Genomic DNA, 19,753 nt, shown 5'->3' on the forward strand with positions numbered 1-19,753 from the left:
AAACATTGTTTTAAAAAAAATTTTAACCATCATTTTCAAAATGTGTACATAGAATATATCGGGGAGAACACATAACAAGCAGTGTTTGAAACACTGGAGTGAAATTTGCATGGGAAGTTGTAGTCAGGAACAGACTTTTTAATGTCTGTGTTGCTTGAATTTTTTATAATAATCATATATTTCATAACTTTAAAACTATGAAAGAAAATGAGATTGTAGAAGAATAATTACATAAGTGAATATGTAATATATATCAACTGAAAAATGTTAATGGGATTATTTCGAGATAAAGGAATTGTGAGAAATTTGTTTCCCTTCGTGGTTTTCTATATCATCCACACTTCATATGAGAAATACACATAGACTTTGACATTAGGAAAAAAAAAATGAAGAGGAAAAAGAATGAACTCAAACCACGGGTCAATTCTTTCTTATTCGACATGCAAGTACTTCCAAATTACTGCAGCATTACTTTGTCTATATTTTACATTACCAAACTGCTCATATGTCTAACAGTAATAAAATTTTCCCAGTGGCAAAGTGAAGACTATATGTGCTAATCTATTTTGCATCATGTTTTGCAATCTAATAAGATCATGAAGCAACTGGAAACGGTTCTATGATGATGGGTTTTTCCAAATATGCACTTTGGATTTCCCAAACTCAAATCCATATTTGCTAACTTACGAGGCACTTTCTGATGAAGTACTTTCCCAATTGTTTACAGTTGTCATTATGTCTTAACCAGGCCATCAGTTCTATGATAGTAGGAAAAAGTGCATTCCTTTTCTTCACTGTTTTTTGAGAATAGATTATTGTCCCCTCACATTCAATTGTGATCTGATATTGTGTGTGATTTCATTAATTTTTTTAAGCGGCCATCATTAATATAATCTGGTCCCATGTAACTGAAGGTACAGTATTCTATGTGATGGAAGAAGTAAAGAACATTCCCCCCTCTACTTTTTTTAATAAGGAGAGATTTTTTTTAAATTAAACATTATGCTTTAAAATATATTAATCATAATTCATGGAAACCTAGTTAAATTTAACTGTTTATTATTTACACAAAAAATTTTAGATATTATTTATGAATACATAACACATGCAGTGAAAATGATAAACTATATTCACAACATATTTGTGATAATGGCTCTTGCTGTGATTGAGGGAGTACAAAGGGTTAGGGATGGAGGATTTTTTTAGCTATATCTATAATTTTTTCATAAAAAAGGATTATCATCTGAAAGAATTGTTAGATCTGGGTGATAGAAAAATAAGCATCTGTTATATTATCTTCTGTATGTTGAAGTATTTTGTAATTAAAACATTTTTAGCTAGAAAAATAAAAAGAAATTTAAATGCAGCTGGTGCCATCATCAGGATGGCTACGACAAAGTCATGCACAACTAATGAGGTGATTCCTGAAATAAACCAGGCCCAGAAAAGAATCAGATGCTTAAAAACCCAGTCATGCCAGGGTTATTTTTAGGCCAAGAATTTGATCCAAGACATGTATACAACAGGACTACACTTTCCTTAATATGTTGTCTCTGGGGCAAAAATTAAGGGCCCAGTTTTGGCAGTGTATGCTGGCTTTTTTTTTCGCTTTTGTTGGAGATAGAACAGGTCTAAATCCAACTCTCTTTCCTGCTTTTGGGACTAGAGCCTGACCAGAGGGAAGCCTCATTAGAATCCAGACAAATCTCCAGGCCCTGGACTTTGCTTGACAAAGACCAAGTATCAGGAGGTAGTTTCTCCCTATGGCCAGAGTTGGCCTTTCCCAAAGATGGGGAAGAAATACCAACTGAAGATTTGAAGGAGAGGTCTATAAGAGTTTATATTCCAGCAAGTGCAGGAATATGCAACTTACATAAAATTACCACAGAGAACATGGTCACCATTCCTCTAACCAAGTTTTCCAGATTCCCAAATCAACTGATCTTTCTATTGGATTGATGTCCAAATCTGGTAAATAATTAAGATTTCAAATCACTTTTTGAATATAACAAATGGAGTCCCTGCCTCCATTCCCCCACCTCCATGCCTAATACTCCCTTTTGAAACTTTAGCAGTATGGCCCTGTCCTGTGTGGGAATGGGATGGGGTAGGGATGGTTCGTTTGTGCGGGGTCTGTGTATGTGATGTCTGCATGTGGTGTATACATAGTGTGTGTGTTTTGTGTTTGTGTGTTCTGTGTATGTAAGCTCCCAAGTGGTTCTGATGCATTCTGTCCTTGGGCCTTGGATTGGAAAATTACTTCATTTAGATTAAATTATTTATTACTGACTCAATTTGGAGATTTACCCCACAAGCATCCTTCCTTATTAATGCAGCAAGGCACCATTTTCTATAGCTACAGATGGTGTCTGGACCGAGCAGGTGAGCTGGGAAATTGCTTCTATTAAGAGGATGGTACGCAGTTTCTGCATTTTAGAGTAGAAACACTGGTCTTGGTTCTTGGGGCCAACTCTCTAAAATGTCTAGAAAGGATTACCATGTTGAGTCTTTTACTTGTAAAAGTCTTTTACTTGTAAGAATGTACATTTTGTGAGAACAGGGGATGTATCTGTTAAATACCACTGTATCCCAAATACTTGGTAGAGTGTCTGGCACATAGTATATATTCAACAAATATTTGTTCACTGAACAAAAGACAAGGAATGGAGAGGTAGACTTTGTTCTCAGGAAAGCCAAGTAATAATGGAGTTTCTAAATGCATATGTTTCAGACTAAATCCTTAATCCATCTGTGCCATGATATAAAAGGCAGTTTTCATTTGAGGCCAAATGGCAATGACAGTTATGGAATTGTTTGTTCTAGTTCATTTATTTGTCTATGTGTAGATGTTTTCCTTCCTCTGTATTAAGCTAAAGGCAGAAAAGTTTGGAACTCTGATGTAGCCCTGACAAGAAGGGAAAGAAGAGGAAATCTGCAGGCCACTCTCCCTTTTGGGGAAGATAACCTGCCCTCTGGCAACTCGCAGGGCCTCAGGAGAAGCACAGCCAGGAGGGGTCACTCTGAAGAAGCCTGACCTAGAGCAGAGACTGAGTCAGTGTTAAGTTTTTGTCTGCATTGTAATACCCTGGGTGTCCTTGAGCTTTAATGAAAGCTATGTTAAAACCACAGGCCAATGTCAGTTGAGAGTTGAGAATTAAGGTCTGAGAATGGGGAGCTGCAGCAGCATGGAGCGGCTATTAAGTGGCAGCAAGATGCAGAGAGCAAAAGAGTCCAGAGCCATCACTGGAAGTGGTCCTGGCAAGTACAAATCTCAGTGGATTTGAGAAACAAGTATTTTCTGAAGCACTTAATGAACACTGGTAGAAAGAATGCAAAATAAGATGAGAGCTTTGGATAGGAATTTGGAAAGAGGTCTTGCTATAAATATTTGTGGCCTTAAAGGGAAAGGTGTCTTCTCCAGGCTGGAAAAGTTAAATTTTGGAGTGAACCCAGTGGTTGATATGAGGACCTAAACCTACTCTGCTTATTAGATTAATACTCTGAAACAGTATGTTAGTGTTCAGTGATTCAATAAGCATTCAAGTGTTTGCTAGGAGCAAAATACTGTATTAGGTGAAAAGAGATAAAGACAAATGTGCTTATGTACATTTCTCTATGTACATATGCAGACATTCTAGACATATACTAAATATATATAAACACACATGCAAACATATACACAAACATACATAAATGAAATCATAACAAACATCATTTTTAGAGCTCTGATTCACCATTATTAATGGTTGTATTACTATATCATAGTAATGTTTCCTTAATCATTCAGTCATTTAAGGAATATTTATTGAATGCCTATAAATCAGTTAGAATTTATTCAGCTGCAAGTAACAGAAAATCTCATAGTGCAAGATCAAGATTGCCCCAAAATGACTAGAAGCTCACTCTAGAGAACAAAGTATCTGAGATTGGGGATCCCCTTTCTCTCAGCAGGAGAGGCTGCACCCAGCTTGGCCCCCCACAGGACTCATGGCTTCCTCCATCTTATGAACCTCAAGGCAGCTCTGTTCCCAGAAGACTCATGTGCCACCTGACACCCCCAAAGGTAAGCAGCTTATGTACTGTCCCACTGACAAGGCTGTTCTCAATGCTTGCACTGTAGGGAAAGGAAGAGTGTAGACCTACACTGCATGTTCCAGAGATTGCCAGGCCCCTGAATGTTTCCCAATATGATTATGGGAAGATGGGAGACTGGTCCTTCTTTTCCCTTGCCAAGCTTGGGTGTGTGAGGGTGATTGCTGGCATTGTTTAAGTGGCTAGACTATATCAGGGCCAATATTTCTGCTATTTTCTTGGCCTTTTTCTTTTGCTTTTTGTCTCGTGGTCACAAGATATCTGCTATTTGCTATCTTGATTTTTAATTTTTAAAATGTAGATATATGGTGCATGGACCTCAAGCTATAGTCTTCTTGTGGACACTGCAAAGGTTAAGGACAAGGCTGTTTGTCTCTATCCCTTAAACTGAAATAACTCATCAAGGCGAACAATGATTTCCACATTGCTTAACTGAATAATTTATAGTCCTCATTCCCTCCAGCCAGTAAAATGTGACATAGTTTATCTCTCTCTGATTTTTAAAATACTTTTTTCACCTGGTTTTTAGGATACAAATCTTCTTGAATCTTCTCTTTCCTCACTGGCCACTTCTTTCCAATCTCCTTTGGGGGCCCCTCTTAATCTTCTCAGGTTCTAAATGCTGGAGAACCCAAAGGTTCACTCCCTAAGAACTTTTCCCATTCTTTGCGTGATTTCATTCAGTTTCATGGCTTGTTTCAATGACAATTTTAAATTCTGTTCTCAAGTTCTTGAACCCCAGATTTATTTATCCATCTGTCTCTTGACTTCCCAGGTGATATTGTAATAGCCATCTCAAACTTAACATGACTAAAAACAAACTCCTTATTCCTCAAATCCTTCCTTCAAAACTCTGCTCCTCCACAGACATTCCCATTTCATTGGCAATATTTTTGTTGAGTTAATCAAGGCAGAAATCTGTAGTTATCCTTGATTCCTCTTTTGCTCTCTCCCATTCAATCTACTAAGAAATGCTCTTGGCTCTATATGTAAAATAAATTCAGGATCTGTTACAACCTCAAGCGATACCTGGTCTAAGTTTCCATCATTGCTCACCTGATTATTAGAAAAGCCTCCTAACTATATTTTCTGCTTCAGTTCTTGTTCCCTACAGTCTATTCTCAACAGAGAGCCCAAAAAACTTTGCAACATATCAGATCATGAGCAAAAGGCAAAGTTCTCAAAATAGCCTAAAATTGTTACATAATCATGCCTTCAATTCTTATCATGCTATTATCCAGCCTACTTGCTGTTCCTTCTAAAACAGAAGATTTAAAGAGCTAGAAACTATCTATGAAGATAGTTCAAGTTCAGTGGTTCTTAATATCTTGCTACACATTTCACTAATTGTAATATTTTGCCATGTACTCTTAGTCAAGTATATCAAATGCAGCCCCTTCCTCCTGCCACATTCATTTTATTTGCATTTATAGAATTTTAAGTATTAGGACCCTGGCAAAGTTTTCAATTCCAAAAGGGTTTCTTCCATTCAAGAAAGAGGTTGTCATTATTGCTATTAATGCTTCATGAATCCCTACTGCCAATAAGAGCATGCTTAATGAGGTGTATTTACTTTATCAGCTATCTATCTAGATAGACATACTTTTTTATATTAGTATATATAAAAAACAGTATCAAATATATATAATTATACATATTTGCTGACCTTGAGGAATTAAAATTTATGTGGGGAGTTCAAATTTGGGACTAAAAACAGCTTGGTCTATTGGTTATTGACTTAAAATCCATGTAATTTATTCCTCCTAAATACATAAGAAGGATATGCCTATCGATATGCTTATTTCCTAATTCAATGTGAAAGCATAGTGTGACCAAATTAAGGTAAAAACTCTTCTCCATTTGGAAGCACAGTTCTGTCTTTTTAACTCTGTGTGCACATTGTTCTTAATTTCCTAGGCTTTTTACTGTCTTCACTACTAGAAGGCATGGTTTTGATCTAGAAACTATAGGCAAAATTATTTACAAATTATTTATTAAAATAAAGTGAAAGAGAAGTATAAGAGTATCACTGAAGTCCTAAATATACATTTACTAGGTATTTTATAAATAGTATCTCATTTAGTTCTTCGAATATTCTTAGAATAACTCAGTTAGGTATTACTGTTCTCATTTTACAGAGGAGGAAACTGAAGTTCAAAAAGATTAAATAATTGACATAAAGTCAAAACAACAGGCAGGTCTGTCTGATTCCACAACTAGGCTGTTTCTACTGCATCACACCACTTCCTCGTAAAAGTGATGGCTAAATAAAAAATTCCAGTATCTCCAGACAATTTTCTATCAAGAAATTCAACATTAAAATGCCCCATTAATTCTTTCTGCACCAAATCCTATTCATTTTTGTCTTTCCTTAGTTGTTTTTTTCATAAAGATAAAGGAGACCAAGCCAAATCTCCAAAATTCCTACTTTATATGGGAAATTATGTCTTGTTTTTCTTTTCTGCAGACCAAATATTTATGCCAATACTTATCAACTATTCATAGCATTTAAATTCATATTTTTAAATTTGCTGTTGATTCTCATATTTCTAAAACCTTCAAGCCATGGCCTTTAAGTCCCGCCTTTAACTTACTAATTGAATAACACTAACCAACCAACACTTTATATATATATATATATTTTGTGTGTGTGTGTGTGTGTGTGTGTGTGTGTGTGTGTGTGTGTGTGTGGTACGCGGGCCTCTCACTGTTGTGGCCTCTCCCGTTGCAGAGCACAGGCTCCAGACACGCAGGCTCAGCAGCCATGGCTCACGGGCCCAGCCACTCCGCGGCATGTGGGATCTTCCCAGACTGGAGCACGAACCCGTGTCCCCTGCACCGGCAGGCGGACTCTCAACCACTGCGCCACCAGGGAAGCCCCTAACACTTAATATTTAAGTATCTAATTCTAATTTATGTCACTCTTCTCTGGTACTGCCTGCAAAGAAGGCTTCCAGTAGATTCCCACCCCACAAAAACTTCCTGATTGACCTACTAGGATGTTAACATGTAGAGATTCAATCTTTACTTTTATTTTCATTTACCCCCATTAAAATTCTCATATCCCAAGGAGAGGGTCTATACTGAGCTAACACAACAGTAGGACAATCTTTCAGATTCTTTCTAAACTGTTAGGCACTATAGGGCTCAGGAAGAAGAAAGAAGTTGCCTTAAAGGGTCAGTGAAAGGACACCAGAGACGAAGTTCCCTTACATCACAGTTTTGCTTCATTTCCCCTTTACTGCCCAATAGCCTTGGAAATGGATCTCAGTGGTGGTGTTATGATCCCTTTACCGTCCACCGTGGCTTTACTCACAGATAAAGAGCATTCCAACTTCTTGAAAAACAAATCTTGCAACCGAATTTAGTTGCCCAACAGCATATGAGTCTGAATCATTTTCCCATCTCTGACACAAGTAATCTGGCATTATTACTTATTCCCAAAACTTTGCAATCAAAAGTCATTTAACCACAGGGCATTTAGTACCCAACAACCACACCCTAGGCCCATACTCTAAACAGCTTCAGGGGGATCCTGGAGCTTCCCAAAAAGGATCTGTGGGGGTGGGTGATCACTGTGGTGTGACAGAAAGATCACTAGCCTCAAAGTCAAAAAACCCTGAGTTTGAATCACAGATCTGCCATTTACCATCTCTCTGGTTTGGGGCAAGTCACTTAACCTCTCTGAACTTCGGATGCTTCATCTAAAACCTGGACATAATATGGTCCACTTCACAGGGCTTTTTCCAAGAATGACATGTAAGAACACTTAGCAGAAGGAACTCTAACAAAAAGAAGGCACTCCATAAAAGTGTTTATTTTTAAGTTAGTCTGTTTTTCCTCTGTGGTCACAGGATAAAAAGCTTTGAAAAATTTAGAGTTAACTCCTTTCCCCTAAAAATCCCCCAGCATTCTGGAGCCTGAAACCCATATTTACACATACGTGCCTGAGAAGTTATAGTCGTCAAACACCAAATGCTTAATTTCAAGAGAACAAAACAATGTTTACCTCTAAAACCACATATTATAACAAAGAAATTCTAAAATTCCTTAATTCAAAATCAATTTTTATTAATTATTTTGATGGTACTTATTTACAGTATAAATGTCCCAACAGAAATAACACATTAACCTTATAAGTTATTTATATTTCAGTAGGAATAACTTTCTGAGGTAATATGTTATGAGACCAAATATATCCAAGAAGGAAATAACATGCAAGTAAGTTCTCTTCCTGGCTCCTCCAAGAAAAGGACCCATGTAGGAAGGTAACTGGAGGCTGTGAGGCTCAACTTCTCCTGCTCCATGATTTTGCATTGCATGTAACTCTGTGAAGAGGTAGCAGAATTCCTAATCAGGAACAAAGCCCTGAACCCAGAGATAACCTTCCAGGACAGACAGAGCCTTCCTAGTCCTATACAGAAAGCTTTATACTCAGTTTGCCAGCTTTAGCAGATGAAAATACAGGACACCCAGTGAAATTTGAATTTCAGATAAACACCATTTTTTAAAAATTAAAATGGAACATAATTATATTTCTTAGTATACTTATTCATTGTTTTTCTGAAATTCAGATTTCACTGGGTATCCTGTATTTTATCAGGCAACACTATTTTATATCCTTGAAAGGCCTAGGAACAGTAGAATCCTCAAACTTTTCAAGAACTTGGCTACTGAATAACTGAAAGATGTGGTAGCCAACACTGTCACTGTGGAGGAAAGGCTGTAGGATGAAGTTTTCTATCTGTGTAGAGAGAGGCAAATTTTGGGTCTTTCCTTCTCTGAAATGGATGATACACCGAAGCTGTGTTTCTTTATTCTTTCGTCTTACTGAGCAGCAAATATATTCCAGCACTGTGCTCATCCTGGGAAAACATTATTGAGCTAGAAAAACACCATATGTACCCTAATGAAGCTCTCAGCCCACTGGAGACTTAGGCACTAAACAGCAATCCTCACATTTAACATGACAGTTACAACAGTTGCAAGTGCTATAAGCTAACAAAATGTGTGACTTAAGCTGATTCATTGATCTCATTCTATGTATGTGGCTCTGTACTAGGTAATGTCAGGCATATAAAGATGAGCGTACATGGATAAGCCAAGATTACTTTTTCTCTCCTTGAAGTTCACATGTTCTATTCATAATAGAAGTGTAACATTCATAAAATGATCCTCTCTTTACTTTAATATGCATGATTGAGGAAACAAGCATTACAAGCCATTTTTGTGACTTTTGTTGCTAATAAAAGGGTGAAACATCCTTATTGGTATCTAAAACAAATGACTACAGCTATGTCACAACTAATATTAATGTACTAGATTAAATCTCTGAAAAAAAATTAAGAATTTGGCAAAGACTTTTTTTCATTCATCTGTGATCCATGGTATATTGTAACCCAGAAAAACACACAGCTTCTTCTCACTTTAAAAAACGCACGATAGTAACTCTAGGATTAATATAGTTCAAATGAAGGCAACTTTATGAAAAGTCAATATGTGTTTTAAAAATTCTTCATCAATCATGCCAAAGCAGACTTAATGACAAAACACTGTCCTGCAGTCAACTGCCTTTTATATAAGTGCATGAACGTTAACAAAGGCAAACTTCGTCCTTTCCCCAGGTTTCACTGTTTCCATCCTTTCTCCTCTTGGTATTAGTCTCCTTACTCATTTCTACCCATTTCGGAAGCCTTGTTGCTCTCCTTACTTTCCCTGTCCCTCTCCTACTTAAACAAAACAACACAAAACAAAATATGAAAAGTTCTGATGAACAATTATAGCTACATATTGATTAGTGATTACTCTTTAATGACTGATTAGTGATTACTCTTTAATTAACAATGCATTCAAACCAATGAGCTATCTCACTGAGGACTTCACTTTTTCAAGTTGTTAAAGGAAAATCTGTGTTCTACTTAAATCTGTCCTTTCAATACCAAAGGATACTAATTAAACTTTGTCGCCATCTGAAATGGCCGAAGACTTTCCATCCTGGGGCAATTCTGAATTTCCTTTTCTTCAAGTTAGGCCTCTCTTAGCTAATTGCACTACTTGGCCAGACTATCACTATGTCAGTGATCCAGAAATCATTCTTAAATACTACCTCTATCTTCTTCTTCTTCATTTTTTCTATCTATTCCTGAGTAATAAAAATCCCCAAAATTTAGTGCCTGAAAGCAACAAAGATCTATGATTTCTCATGACTCTGTGGGTTGGCTGGCAGTTCCTTTGCTGATTTCTTCTGAACTCACTCATGAAGCTGCTTTCAATAGAAGGTTCAGTTACAATGTTCCTCACTCAGGCAGGTAATACTGGCTATTGGCTGGAGTGCCCAGGATCTCCTGGTCCTCTGATCTTCACATCTGCTACACTGGCTTCCTGACATGGCCATCTGTGGGAGCATTCCATAGGTCAAAAGCAGAAGTTTCAAGCTCAGAAGTCGCATAACATCATTTCCACCACATGCTTTATTTTTCTTCATGGCACTTAATATCACATGATATGATGTGATGATGTATATTAGAGGACTGCTTTATTTTTGTCTCTCTCAATAGAATATAAATCTGTGAGAGCAGAGACTGTCTTTTTCTTTATTTCAGTATCTCCAGCATCTATAACAGAGTCTGGCACAGAATAGGAGTTCTATGAATAATTACTGAATGAACGTAAGAATATATCTTCTTCCTTAGTCACCAGGTCCTGCCAATTCAGTATTCTAAGCAGCCAATTACCAGATTTCCATCAACTCCCACGGGGAAACTGTGATAGCCTCCTAACCCATGTTCTTTGTCAGATTCCTCCCCACCTCCAGCCTACCCTCCTATAAACCTGAGGGCTGTTTCTGAAGAAGAGGTTTGATCATAGCATTTCTCGGCTTCAGAACCTCAGTGGCTTCCTTGCTGCCAATACAATAAAGTCTCATACACTTACTGTGGAATTCAGAACCTTCATGACATGATCTGAATATCCCTTTCCTGCCTCTGTTCCTCATCAAGTAACCTCACACTCCCAAACCACAGATTTTGCTTCCAATGTGCACTGACCTCTCTCCTATTTTCTGTTCATTGAGTGCTCCAAGCTTTTTAATGTAACTTGCACCTCACCTTTGCTGGCTGACAAATTCCTTCTCATCTTCAAGATCCAGCCATTTCATTACCTCTCCAGTGGAAACTTGCCCAACATTCCATTTATTCTGGGTTTCCTCAGAATTCTGAACCGAGGTAAATAACTGTTTTATTATAATTGTTTCTTTGTAGGTCTGTCTCTCCTCCTCAACAAACCATTATCTCCTTGTGTCTTTTTCTTTTCTTTTTTAAAATTTCTATACTACATGCAAATTAGGGCTTGGTACAAACTATGTATTAAATAAATGTTGGTTGAATGAATACTTCCAAAGATAGATTTGGGAAGAATCAAGATTAATGACTCAGTGAAGCTCACTACATCCCAGGATAATTCCAGACTCAAGACCACACTGGACTCAGGCATTATGAACAAAGAGAGATGGAGAGATAACATACTCTGAGGCTTTTGTTATTTGGTTTAAATCTTCAGGCTTCTTCTCTTCTGGCAGCCTCATCAGAAGTCTAATTCACAAACACTAACAACAAAGAATGTGATTTGTTATAAACCCATATGGATAGGTAATTGTAGGGAAATCAGAGAGGCTGGTGTTCCTACTTACTTCATAGGACATGGCAGGGTAATGAACTTGAAATGCCTGAAAGTGGGAACTGTGGCCAGTGATTAATTGATCCTGTATCTGCTCAGCCTCACATTGTCTCTGCAACTGCTGGAAACAAGAGACTCCTAGAGTAAATAAACAATTTTTCCCCAGAAAATTTTCCCCTAGTCAAGGATGATCAAATCCCTGAATAAGCAGTATATATTTTTTTGCTCAGTGAGATACCAAAGCTTTCTTCTGTATTGATTTTGAGAGTGTTTTTAGAAATGTAAAAACTAGCATTGACATTGTTTAATTCTCACCACAAAATAACTTTTCTTATAAGTCCATCATGAAATTTTTAGTAGAGAGTGAGTCAAATATCCTGACCACCTACTCTGTGACATTTCCAGCAAGAGGTAGAAGTCTGCCCTATGTAAGGTACACCAGCTGGTGGACCTAAAGAAAGGCACTCCTACTGGTGATATTTCTGTCATATCCCATATCTCAAGGCCTTCTGTTAGCAGGAAAGCTGAGTACAGATCATTCTACCCTTGAATTTTTTTCAGTCAAGGATGATCAGCTCCCAAGAGAGCAGTTTGTGTATTTTTGCTCAATGAAATATTGAAACCTTTTTCTTGTACACTAATGTTAAGAACTTTTTTGGAAACATATCAACTAGTATTGACCTTGTTAGTACTGAGTTCCTTTTTAGCTCTAATTTCATCTCCAGATATAAAAGAAGGAACATTCTTTCTATATTTCTTCAACAAGCATGTGATTAAACATAGTAAGTTAAATATTTTTTGTTTTTCCAAAGAAAACATACTTAATCAGCATGTCCTTTTGCACTTATTGATCATAGTCATGAACATAAAAATGTTCAGAATAATGCTGAGTGATGCCAATAAGGTCCTTTCTGCTCTAAAATTATACTACTTCTCCTCCACCTGGGCTGACAATTTTGGTGACTAACAATACCACCATTATCTGCAGATGTGATGTGGGCACACTGCTAATCTGTCCTTATTGCTTTAGCTCTGATATGGCAGATATGAGGCTCATGTACAGTCATGTCCTCCTTCTGAATTCATAGAACGACAGTGTGGATACAAGTCCCCAGAGGCTGGTGTCAGGTGCCAAAGAGAAAAATGGAACAGGTAGCCCATTCCAGCAATGATTTAAACATTCAACATTTTGATGTGTTTTTCTAACATGAATTACATATCAGCAAAATTCTTAAGTACTATATATTGTACATAGCTTTAACATTTTTATAACAATCCAGTATCAGTCATTATTATGAACATGAACTACTGTAGGATCCATTGAGTTATGAAAGCTATTGAAGTGTACACAATGACATGCATTGAGGCCTGAGAATGGAACAAAAATTGACCAGGCATTTTGCATGTCATTTCAATTAATCCTTACAACCACTCCACAAGTTAGATTATACTATTTTCATTTTACACATGATAACACAGACATAGAGATTTTAAACAGCTTGCCTAGGGTTATAACGCTAATCAATAGGTGGTAACTGGAGATTTTACATGTAGGACTCTGTCAAAAAAAGCCACACTCTCGATCAAGATGGCGGCGTGGGAAGACGCGGACTTTGCATCTCCCCACAACTAGGGCACCTGCTGGACACTGGTGGGGGACCTCAAAGTACAAGGAGTTGGGAGGAACCCCAAGGTGAACCAGTAGGACATGAGGGACTGGGGGGGGGGGAGAAGTGGAGGCTGGACAGGACCAGCACCCCTGAGGGGTGGCTGAGACGGGGGAGGGTCTCCCACGCTTGGAGGGCCCCTCGGGGTCCCAGATCAGGGGGGAGCCCGCTGAGCGTTTCCCTTGCCTAATCGGACGGGGAAGTCTGCCCCACTCTGGGCCGGGTCCTAAGCCCTCAGAGGCCCACTCGGGGCCGTGTTGGTGCTGGGGACATAGGAGGAAGGCTGGGGCAGAACAGGAGAGGCAGGTGGGAGGGGCCCTCCGGGACTGGAGGAGCAGGAGAGGAGCGGAGGGCGTTTGCCCCACCCACTCGAGCTGGGGAAGCCTGCTGGGGTCCCAGGTGGGGTCCCCGGCCCTTTAAGACCAGAGGCATGCCTGGGCCCCTTCTGTTCCCTAGAGCTTAAGCCCCACCTCCCACACCCCCCAGGGCCTTTTCCAGCCCTGTGGGTCCTCAGCACAGGCCCTGCCCACCGTCCAAACCCCAGCCCTGCTTAGGCTCTGCCCTCCACAGCCAAGGCCTTTTCCACCTTTTTTTTTTCTTCTCTTTTTTACTATTGTGGTTCTATTTTACCTTCTGGTTATTGTTTCATCTATAGTTTTATTTTTATATTCTTTTTAACACACCTGTTAGTTTCCTAGTCTAATTTTATTTTTTACTCTTTGTTATTGTTCATTTTCTTTCTTGCCGCCAGAGCAGCTTGCAGGAACTTGGTTCAGGAGCTGGGGGTCAGGCTAAATCTCCTGCAGTGGGAGCTCCAAGTCTGAACCACTGGACTAACAGAGAACCTCAGACCCCAGGGAATATTCATCGGAATAATGTCTCCTGGAGGTCCTCATCTTGGCACCAAGACCAAGCTCTACCCAACAGCCTACAAACTCCAGTGTTGGAAACCTCAGGCCAAACAACCAGTAAGACAGGTACACAATACCACCCATCCAAAAACAAAAAAGTGAGATGACAAAAAAATATGTCACAGATGAAGGAAGGACCAAGGTAAAAAACTATAAGACCAAATAAATGAAGAGGAAATAAAGATCAGAGCAGAAATAAATGAAATAGAAATGAAGAAAACAATAGGAAAGATCAATAAAACTAACAGCTGGTTCTTTTAGAAGATAAACAAAATTGATAAACCCTTAGCCAGACTCATCAAGAAAAAAAGGGAGAGGTCACAAATCAATAAAATTAGAAATGAAAAAGGAGAAATAACAACTGACACCACAGAAATACAAAGGATTATAAGAGACTACTATAAACAACTATATGCCAATAAAATGGACAACCACAAAGAAATGGACAAATTCATGGAAAGGTACAATTTTACAAGACTGAACCAGGAAGAATTAGAAAATATAAGCAGACCTATCACAAGTCATGAAATTGAAACTGTAATTAAAAATCTTCCAACAAACAAAAGTCCAGGACCAGGTGACTTCACCAGCAAAACCTATCAAACATTTAGAGAAGAGCTAACACCAATCCTTCGCAAACTCTTCCAAAAAACTGCAGAGGGAGGAACACTCCCAAATTCATTCTACAAAGCCACCATCACCCTGATACCAAAACCAGAAAAAGATATCACAAAAAAAGAAAACTAGAGACCAATATCACTGATGAACATAGATGCAAAAATCCTCAACAAAATCCTAGCAAACAGAATCCAACAGTACATTAAAAGGATCATACACCATGATCAAGTGGGATTTATCCCAGGGATGCAAGGATTCTTCAATATACGCAAATCAATCAATGTGATACACCATATTAACAAACTGAAGACTAAAAACCATAGGATCATCTCAATAGAAAGTTCCCTCATACCCCATTGTAGGCAACCCTCTCACCACCCCTAACCACTGGCAACTACTGCTCTGTTTTCTGTCCTATAGTTTTGCCTTTTCCAAAATATCATATTAATGGTCCATATAGTATGTAGCCTTTTGAATTTGGCTTTTTTCACTCAGGTCAATATGTGCATCAGCAGTTTGTTCCTTTTTAATGCTGAGTTGTATTCCATTGTATGAATATACCACAGTTTACACATTCACCAGTTGAAGGACATCTGGGTTGTGCTTGATGATTATGAATAAAACTGCTGCAAATATCTGTGTACAAGTTTAGAATGCACATATATTTTCATGTCTCTTGAGTAAAAACATCTAGTACTGGGATAGCTGAGTCATATGATAAGTGTATGCTTAATTTCTTTTTAACATCTTTATTGGAGTATAATTGCTTTACAATGTTGTGTTAGTTTCCACTGTATAACAAAGTGAATCAGCTGTATGTATACATATATCCCCATATCCCCTCACTCTTGCATCTCCCTCCCACCCTCCCTATCCCACCCCTCTAGGTGGTCACAAAGCACCGAGCTGATTTCCCTGTGCTATGCAGCTGTCCCATTAGCTATCTGTTTTACATTTGGTAGTGTATATATGTCAGTGTTACTCTCTCACTTCGTCCCAGCTTACCCTTCCCTCTCCCATGTCGTCAAGTCCATTCTCTATGTCTGCTTCTTTATTCCTGTCCTGCCCACTTTGGAGAACAGTTTGGAGGTTCCTTAAAGAACTAAAAATAGAACTACATTACGATCCAGCAATCCCACTACTGGGCATATACCCTGAGAAAGCCATAATTCAAAAAGAGACATGTACCACAATGTTCACTGCAGCACTATTTACAATAGCCAGGATATGGAAGCAACCTAAGTGTCCATTGACAGATGAATGGATAAAGAAGATGTGGCACATATGTACAATGGAATATTACTCAGCCATAAAAAGAAACAAAATTGAGTTATTTGTAGTGAGGTGGATGGACTTAGAGTCTGTCATACAGAGTGAAGCAAGTCAGAAAGAGAAAAACAAATACCGCATGCTAACACATATATATGGGATCTTAAAAAAAAAAAGGGTTCTGAAGAACCTAGGGGCAGGACAGGAATAAAGACACAGATGAAGAGAATGGACTTGAGGACATGGGGAGGGGGAAGGGTAAGCTGGGACGAAGTGAGAGAGTGGCATGGACATATATACACTACCAAATGTAAAATAGCTTGTGGGAAGCAGCCTCATAGCACAGGGAGATCAGCTTGGTGCTTTGTGTCCGCCTAGAGGGGTGGGATGGGGAGGTGGGAGAGAGATGCAAGAGGGGGGATATGGGGTTATTCCCCATGTATGCATATGGCTGATTCACTTTGTTGTACAACAGAAACTAACACAGTATTGTGAAGCAATTATATTCCAATAAAGATGTATTAAATTTTAAACAGCCACACTCTATATTGCTGTCTCCCTGATGTCTGACATTAAATGGCATTTTTTAAATTACTTTTTTAAAAAATCTCTTCCTATGTTGAAATCCTGTTTGTTGCTAACAATGTATTTGCATTTAGTAATACCCCAAGCCTTCCTTTTTAATTTGCTGCTTCTAACAAGTAGTGAGCTAGGGAGAGCAAACAACAATTCTGTTAGATGTGTCAGGAGGAAATATGCTCTCACCAAGGACCTGGTGTACTTGCTCTATGAGCACAGGAATTTTAACACATGCACTATGGGAAGTCTCCTTTTGAAGTATAAGGCCTATATTTGCAAACTTCGTGGTTTTCAGACAGGTTCTAAAGAGTGAAATTTACCAGAAAAGCAAATTTCAGCTAACTGAAATGTTTCCATCCACATTTACATTTCTTTCCTTCTGCTGGGAATTTTCATCAATGTTTGTTGTTGTTGTTTATGTTAACAGGCTTAAAAATGTAACAGAATGGTCTTACAAGATGATACTTTTACAGATATGCTGTGTAAATGTGCTGGATTTAAATGAGTCACTTAATGATCTAACAGAATTGCTTTTAACTTATTTTAATTTTTCCCCCATTACATGATTCTTCAGTTAAATTAAAATTTTTCCAAACGCTTCTTACTCTTATTTTATTCAGTAATTTTCATAAAACCTCTACTGATTCAGCAAAAATAAAATATTACTGCCTTTTTGTGGATCCTTTTGAGAATATTACTAAAATATAAAATCAGTCAGTATTATAAACTATTGCTTTTATCAGAAGGAAGTGACTATTCTGTTTGCAATTTCCTTTTGGATCTTTTTCTTCCCCTTAGTTGTTTTTTTTTTTGTTATTAACTTTTTTCTGTTATACATATAAGTAATAATGAATAATTATTAAAATTTTAAATGCTGCATTAAAGTAAGCAGAACCAAGTAGGTCATTTTCAACAATTTCAATTTTGTTCAAGTGCTATGCCAGGTTCTATGCCAGGTTCTAAAAATTAAAAGATGATTCCTTTCCTCCTGACAAAAGGAAACAAAGGCAGGATAGTCTGATGGTTATGATTTACAACCGTGGGGTTAGACACATCCGACATGGAATTCTGACTCAGGCATGTGATGGCTGAGTATTTTTAGATGAGACACTCCTGAGTCTCAAATTCCTTATCCATAAAATGAGAACCAAATTAGAACAGTAACAGTACATCCCTGAAGTTGGTAGTTTTATTGCTTCAGTTACCTGAGATATGGTAGGACGGGGGCATTGTCTGTATGGATAAGTCTGTGGATGCTAGAATTCAATTGTAATTGTTCTTGCCCTGGCTTTCCCACTCACTTGCCCTTGAAAAATTATCATATCCAAAGATCCTTTGTTTGCAAAGTAGGAATAATAATAAGTGTATTCTATAAGTTATTAGTCTGTATTCGTTTACTAAGGCTGCCACAATAAAATTCCACAGACTGGGTGGCTTAAACAACACAAATTGATTTTTTTTCTCACAGTTCTAGAGGCTAGAAGTCCAAAATCAAGGTTTTGGCAGGGCTGGTTCCTTCTGAGGCCTCTCTCCTTGGCTTGTAGACAGCCATCTTCTCCCTGTGTCTTCACCTGGTCTTCCCTCTGTGTCTGTGTCCTAATTTCCTCTTCTTACAAGGACACCAATCATATTGGATTAGGGCTTACCCCGAAGACTTAATTTAACTTTAACTCCCTCTTCAAAGGCTATCTCAAATACAGTGACAGGATGAGGAACCAGGAGTTAGGACTTCAACATATGACTTGGGGATGAGGGTGGGAGACACAATTCAGCTCATAAAATTGGCCTATAAGAAACACTCAATAAATGTTGGCTATCATTGTTGCTGCTGCTAGTTTTATTATTATCACTATCATAATCATTATTATTATTATATACTGTATTAATCTCAAAAGGCAGTAAGGCACCAAAACTGATTTAACAGTAAGCTGTTTTCTTATTTTTTTTTCATGAACGGAGCATTTTAATCATAATGACATTTAAATAGTGTTATCTGCCACATCATGTGGTTCAGAAGAATTCTAAGTTCAAGCTTCTGGTAGTTTCCACATTATTTAAAATACTAATAGGGTAAATGTCAAAGATTCAATTCATATTTAGGCCAATGGCTTCATTTTGTTCAGTGGTTGCAGAATGTACCCCAAGCCTGGTTCATCATATCACAAATAAAAGCCACTGTTTCACAATGGGAACAGGGCAAGAGGGTGTGCACGGATCAGCAGAAATCTATTGGCATGACCAGGAAAACAACCCATAGTGCATGCCCTTCCTCTAAATGAATACATTATTTCTTATCAGATCGTTTTTTTAGAGTCAGATACAAAAATGCTTAAGAAAAGACAGTTCTCCCCCAAAGGAACAATAAGTAGAAAATGAGATTTCACTTCCATTTTCCCTTTTTAAAGCACTTAAACTAGAAAAATGAAATTATTGACATCTGTAGAAACATTTAATGTCTAAACACTTTACTCGTTATTCCTCTTATAATTTCCTTAAAAGATATTGAAACAATTTGCCCTGAGAGGATTAACTGGGGAAAAGGCTCCATTTTATTTTCAGATATGGATACACACTTTATTTTATCAATAAAAGTGTCAAGAATCAGTTCCATTTTTAAAATGGTTTGCTCTATAATAAGTATAGATGACAGACTTACGTGTATCAATAGCCTACCTTCAAGATTCTCAAATTACTGTAATTTGTAATCACTGACATTTACATGGGAATTTAGATGATAAAGAAAATTTTTAAAGAATGATTTTCTTCCATCAAAAATAAACTGAATATTTGAATTCATCTCCTCTGTCCACATACACTTTTTTATGAAGCCACATTAAATCAAAATAAGTACTGCTTATAAAACAAGCCCTAATGATATGTTCCCAACTTGATTCTGCTACTAGCAGAAAATAACTGAGGGAAATTTCTGCAAGCTACAGTTTT

This window comes from Kogia breviceps, chromosome 9 (assembly GCF_026419965.1).
Source record: "Kogia breviceps isolate mKogBre1 chromosome 9, mKogBre1 haplotype 1, whole genome shotgun sequence".
Lineage (NCBI taxonomy): Eukaryota > Metazoa > Chordata > Mammalia > Artiodactyla > Physeteridae > Kogia > Kogia breviceps.